We start from the raw sequence: 6,294 nt of genomic DNA, 5'->3' as shown, positions 1-6,294 counted from the left end.
CAGATATTGATAGCCCATCAATCCAGACAAAAATCAATGGTAAGCTGAGTCACTCTTCTCAGACTCTTTTCAGGTACAAATGTATCTGTGAGTGCGTGAGAATATGGGTTCGCTTATGATTTCGTCAAATAACCATGAGCTGCTTGACATTACTGGAATTTCCATTCTTGCTTTGCTAAATAATTTCACACATTGCTCGAAACAGGACGACTTTCACGTTTACACGGAACACGAAACACACCGGACTACAGGGAAAATGCACAAACCTGAGCAGGCCGTGTTCCACATCATACCGTGCAGCATAGTTTCAGTCACTGTGTCTGTTTTTTTTTTCAGAATAAGAGTCCCAAAGAATGTTCTCCACCCTAAAACCGGAGGTAGCATTACAATCCGAGAACGACAGATCACATTGTGAGGATGTTCTGACCTCGGAGACAGTTCGAGATGCCACTTTCATTGCCTTTTTCCTTAACCGTGCAATTTGCTGCAGAGATGTTCACTCCTGGACATGAGCCACATGGATAAAAAACTGAGTTGGAAACCTGTGTGGGAATCGACGAGAAGAGTCTCAATAAATTTTGTGAAATTCCATGGTGCTTTTTAGAAATGCAGTTTCTGTTCACCTCAATATAAAAGCCAGTTTCTGAACATAGTAACAGAAGTCACAAGGTAATTACCTCACCGCACACCCCACTCCAGAAGAGGTGCTAACTGCCCTTGAGTGTTTTTTGTTCTCGATGTGAAGAACTCTCACGCCTGAGTCACCTTCACGTCTCTGGCTGCTGAGTGAATCACAAAGAAGGAATTTCACTAGAGCTGCAACTGCCTCACTTCTCCACTCGCCCTCCCCGTTTACATTTTCCTGCTCGTCAGTGATTTAAAGAAAACCAAATGGATGCGATGTCATTCTGTCGCCTCTCTGTCGATTCCTCCGTTTCAGTTCCAACATGACTTAGATCTCGGGGCGGACCTTAATACTAGCGACGCTATGAATGCGCAAGTCGAAAGGTTCCTCTGAGAGTGGAATTTCTTTCATTGCTGTTGCTGATTGAATGAGCCACTAACGTGCGAATTGCTCCAAAACATGATTCAGGACATCTGGTGCCAATTCCCGCACGTCGAATAACGATTGACAGCTTCCAAATGAGGTCTTTCTGAGACGACCTTGGGGTACATTTGACAGACAGACAAGTTCAGGAATTCGTGGTGCGCTGTGACACCAAAGCATCTGCTTCTTTCCTGTCTTTGAACCGAGCCGCCTGCGCAAGGAATGCAAATGCGGTACTGCTTTTCGTGGAAGGATCAGAAGGCGGTAACTACACTCTCAAACAGAATGGCATATGATTAGAACCAGGTTGGAGAAAAACTTAACAACGCTTTGCACTGTAATTAAATGGAATTGCATTACATTTCACTACGAGAGTAGATTTGTTCAAGCAAATTCTAAGGCAGGTTTGCAGATGCGAAACCAAGCAAGAAAGCTCAGCTCTTGTCCATGAAAAAGGCTGCAGTTGAAGAACAAAGCAGTTTCTGCCCAGTTTCGAACTGGGGAACCTTTCGCGTGTTAGGCGAAAGTGATGACCACTACACTACAGAAACAAGCCGCAGCCGCCTGTGCGGCGGCTCCGTGGCGTCCAGCACTGGAAGTTGAATCCGTTCTACGTTTCACCTTTCTGTTTCCAATATCTCGTTGTTGTCCAGCGCAATTGACATCTTGAAAACGTAAAAAAAAGACACTTTAAATTGATGACAAAATATAGACAAAGATGTCGTCGATGTTTGTACCGTAGGGCGAGGTGGAATAGGTTGGGACGACTTTCCCTGCAGCGTAACAGCTGCGACATGACCTTATGGAAGGCTGGTAAACTGAGTATTTACGTGTTTTACCCAAGTTGGTGTGAGTTGAAAACTCGACAGCATAGCTTTAAGGTGAGTGGGCTGAAAGTGAGAAAGGACCTGAGGCACATTTCCCACAAAGAAGGTTGTGCGTGTTTGGAATGATCTACCAGAGGAAGTGGAGCAGGCTATTACACTCATAAAATTGCAAAAGTAATCGGGTGAGTTTCTGGATAAGATGCGTTTAGAGGGATTGGGGCCAAATGCTGGGGAACGGGACTTGTTTAATTTTGGCTATGGGGTGAGCATGGACGAGGTCCACCGAAGTATCTTTTTCCACGGTGTACCCCAATAACGTCGTGTTGCTTCCACCGGCTTTAAAGGATTACCTTTTAGCGGAGTTTGCCATCGCAGTCTGTGGCACAATCATTTAGTCTGTTCGACTGCTCACGGGAAAGGTAGTATTGTGAAACACTGCAGACACGAACGACTTCCTTACTTTAGCTCCGACTGACCGTACTTGGTGAAATTTTCCCAGATCCTCAGCTGAGGATTTTTGCTGCTGGAAGTTACCTCAGAAACCCTGTTAAATCGAAATGTATTGAGCGAATCGCAAAGCAGAAAGCATTTAACACGGAACACAAACAAAACTGGCATACCGCATTCATTTTCAGACACAGAGATGCATGAGTGCTAAATGTGATACAGTCCGAGGGCACGAGTCATAAAGTAATCTCACAACTAACAACAGGGCATTTCCAAACTACTCTTTCAAACATACTGCAGCCTTAGTGCACCACCACTTTCCAGACAATGCTGAAAAGAGAGAAAGAAAGAACATAATAAGAATTGGCCGTAAAAAGTGAATTTCACCAATCACAGTCTCGATTAGATTACCTTTCCCTTCCGATGTTTCCAGGATGGAAATGAAGGAAATGGGAGAAATTCAATAAGGTATGACATCGAAATTCATTGGAACGATTTTCCCATTAGCTAGAAACCCAAATAACATCGAGTAGAGTCACCGTAGGACTTCGTTTCACAACAGCGATGAAATAACAGTCTGCATTCGGTTCCAGTAAAAGCACAACTGGCCTGGGACGGCAGAACTGTTTGCGATTTTCCGCGCGGGAGGCGAACACGATCATGACAGCAGAGACATTTTGAAATATTTGGCGTTATCCCACACCACAGTTAATTCCCTGGGAAGCAAACCCATTTTACTTTTGTTTTCAACATCAATATACAGTGGGCCCAAAACAGCATGTTAACAAGCTGCAGCGTTGGAGTTGATTAGCAGAAATGGCAGTGGTGGGATTCGAACCCACGCCCCTTTCGAGACTGGAACCTGGATCCAGCGCCTTAGACCGCTCGGCCACACTACCAGCCGGCCCTGCCGCCTCATTTTCTTATATTTCCAATTGTGCTCGTGCATGAGCACAGATGCAAAGTCACATCAAAAGAGTTCCATGATTCCTCTCGAACTCGCACAGCTGCTGGGATGTGACCCGCTACAATGAAAATTTCGCAGCAGATATTGATAGCCCATCAATCCAGACAAAAATCAATGGTAAGCTGAGTCACTCTTCTCAGACTCTTTTCAGGTACAAATGTATCTGTGAGTGCGTGAGAATATGGGTTCGCTTATGATTTCGTCAAATAACCATGAGCTGCTTGACATTACTGCAATTTCGATTCTTGCTTTGCTAAATGATTCCACACATTGCTCGAGACAGGACGACTTTCTCGTTCACACGGAACATGAAACACACTGGACTACAGGGAAAATGCACAAACCTGAGCAGGCCGTGTTCCACATCATAGCGTGCAGCATAGATTCAGTCACTGTGTTTGTTTGTTTTTCAGAATATGAGTCCCAAAGAATGTTCTCCACCCTAAAACCGGAGGTAGCATTACAATCCGAGATGAGCCACATGGATACCAATTGAGTTGGACACCTGTGTGGGAATCGAGGAGAAGCGACTCAATAAATTTTGCTAAATTCCGTGATGCTTTTTAGAAATGCAGTTTCTGTTCACCTCAATCTAAAAGCCAGTTTCTGAACATAGTAACAGAAGTCAAAAGGTAATTACCTCACCCCACCCCCACTCCGGAAGAGGTGCTAACTGCCCTTGAGTGTTTCGTGTTCTCGATGTGAAGTGCTTTCACCCCTGAGTCACCTTCACGTCTCTGGCTGCTGAGTGAATCACAAAGAAGGAATTTCACTCGAGCTGCAATTGCCTCACTTCCCCACTCGCCCTCCCCGTTTACATTTTCCTGCTCGTCAGTGATTTAAAGAAAACCAAATGGATGCGATGTCATTCTGTTGCCTCTCTGTCGATTCCTCCGTTTCAGTTTCAACATGACTTAGATCTCGGGGCGGACCTTAATACTAGCGACGCTATGAAAGCACAGGTCCTGAGGTTCCTCTGAGAGTGTAATTTCTTTCATTGCTGTTGCTGATTGAATGAGCCACTAACGTGCGAACAGCTCCAAAACATGATCCAGGACCTCTGGTGCCAACTCTCGCACGTTGAATAACGACAGACAGCTTCCAAATGAGGTCTTTTTGAGACGACTTTGTGGGTACATTTGACAGACAGACTAGTTCAGGAATGCGTGGTGCGCTGTGACACCAGCGCATCAGCTTCTTCCCTGTCTTTGAACCGGGCCGCCTGCGCAAGGAATGCAAATGCGGTACTGCTTTTCGTGGAAGGATCAGAAGGCGGTAACTGCACTCTTAAAAGGAATGGCATCTGAACTGAACCAGGTTGGAGAAAAACTTTACAATGCTTTCACAGTAATTAAATGGAGTTGCATTACATTTCACTACGAGAGGAGATTTGTTCAATCAAATTCGAAGGCAGGTTTTCAGATGGGAAAGCAAGCAAGAAAGCTCAGCTCTTGTCCATGTAAAAGTCCGCAGTGGAAGAACAAAGCAGTTTCTGCCCTGTTTTGAACTGGGGTACTTTCTCGCGCAAGGCGAACGTAAAGACTACTACACAACAGAAACAAGCCCCAGCCGCCCGTGCTGCACCTCAGTGGCATTCAGCACTGAAGATGAAGCTATTCTACCTTTAACCTTTCTGTTTCCAATAGCTCGTTGTTTCATGGAACTTGTTTAATTTTAGCTATGTGGTGAGCATGGACGAGATACACCGAAGTATCTGTTTCCACGCGGTGTACCCCAATAACGTTGTGTTGGTTCCACCGGCTTTAAAGGATTACTTTTTAGCGGAGTTTGCCATCACAGTCTGTGGCACAATCATTTAGTCTGTTCGACTGCTCACGGAAAAGGTAGCATTGTGAAACACTGCAGAAATGAACGACTTCCTTACTTTTGCTCCGTGAAATTTTCCCAGATTCTCAGTTGAGGATTTTTGCAGCTGTAAGTTACCTCAGAAACCCTGCTTATTCGTAATGTATTGGGCGAATCGCAAAAAAGAAAGCATTTAACACGGAACACAAACTAAACAGGCAAACCAAATGCATTTTCAGACACAGCGAGCATGAATGCTAAATGTGAGACAGTCCGGGGGCATGAGCCATAAAGTAATCTCAAAACTAACAACAGGGCTATTCCGAACTACTCTTTCAAACATACTGCAGCCTTAGTGCACCACCACTTCCCAGACAATGCTGAAAAGAGAGAAAGAAAGAACATAATAAGAGTGGGCCATAAAAAGTGAATTTCACCAATCACAGTTTCGATTAGATTACCTTTCCCTTCCGATGTCTCCCGGACGGAGATGAAGGAAATGGGAGAAATTTAATAACAAATGTCATCGAAATTCATTGGAACGATTTTCTCATTGGCCAGAAAATCAAATAACGACGAGTCGGGTCACCGAAGGACTTTGTTTCACAACAGCGATGACATAACAGTCTCCATTCGGTTCCAGTCAAAACTCAACTTGCCTGGAACGGAAAGCAACAATAGAGCTGCTTGCGTTTTTCCGGGCGGCAGACGAGCACGATCATCACAGCATTGATACTTGGGAAAAATCGGCACTTTCCCACACCACAGTTAATTCTCTGGGAAGCAAACCCATTTTATTTTCGGTTTTAACAGCAACGCAGCCGAGGTCGAAACAGCATTAGTACAAGGGGCGTCGTTGGAGTTGATTAGCAGAAACGGCAGCGGTGGGAGTCGGATCGACGCCTCGGTCGAGACTGGACACTTAACCCAGCGCCTTCGACCGCACCGCCACACTACCAGCCGGCCGCGCACTCCGTTTTCTTGCACTTCCAATTGTGCTCATGCATAACAACAGATGCAAAGTCACGTGAAAAGGGTTCCCTGACCCCTCTCCGACTCGCACAGCTGCTGGGATGTGCCCGGCTACAATATCAATTTCGCAGCAGGTAATGACAGCCCATCAATCCAGACAAAAATCAGTGGTAAGCTGAGTCTACCTTCTCAGACTCTTTTCAGCTAAAAATGTATCTGTCAGTGCG

General features: G+C 45.3%; 1 non-coding gene across 1 annotated transcript; it reads right to left on the bottom strand.

Annotated features, from left to right (window-relative positions):
* Positions 1-3,139: 3,139 nt before the first annotated feature.
* On the bottom strand, positions 3,140-3,221 carry trnal-cag (transfer RNA leucine (anticodon CAG)). Its single transcript has one exon. It is a non-coding gene; the product is annotated as a tRNA-Leu (tRNA).
* Between the last annotated feature and the right edge of the window lie 3,073 nt (positions 3,222-6,294).

This window comes from Chiloscyllium plagiosum, unplaced genomic scaffold, assembly GCF_037043375.1.
Source record: "Chiloscyllium plagiosum isolate Xiang-an unplaced genomic scaffold, Cpla_swu_hap1 HiC_scaffold_38, whole genome shotgun sequence".
NCBI lineage: Eukaryota > Metazoa > Chordata > Chondrichthyes > Orectolobiformes > Hemiscylliidae > Chiloscyllium > Chiloscyllium plagiosum.
The sequence above is the reverse complement of the archived record's forward strand: the minus strand, read 5'-3'. Positions and strand labels throughout refer to the sequence as shown.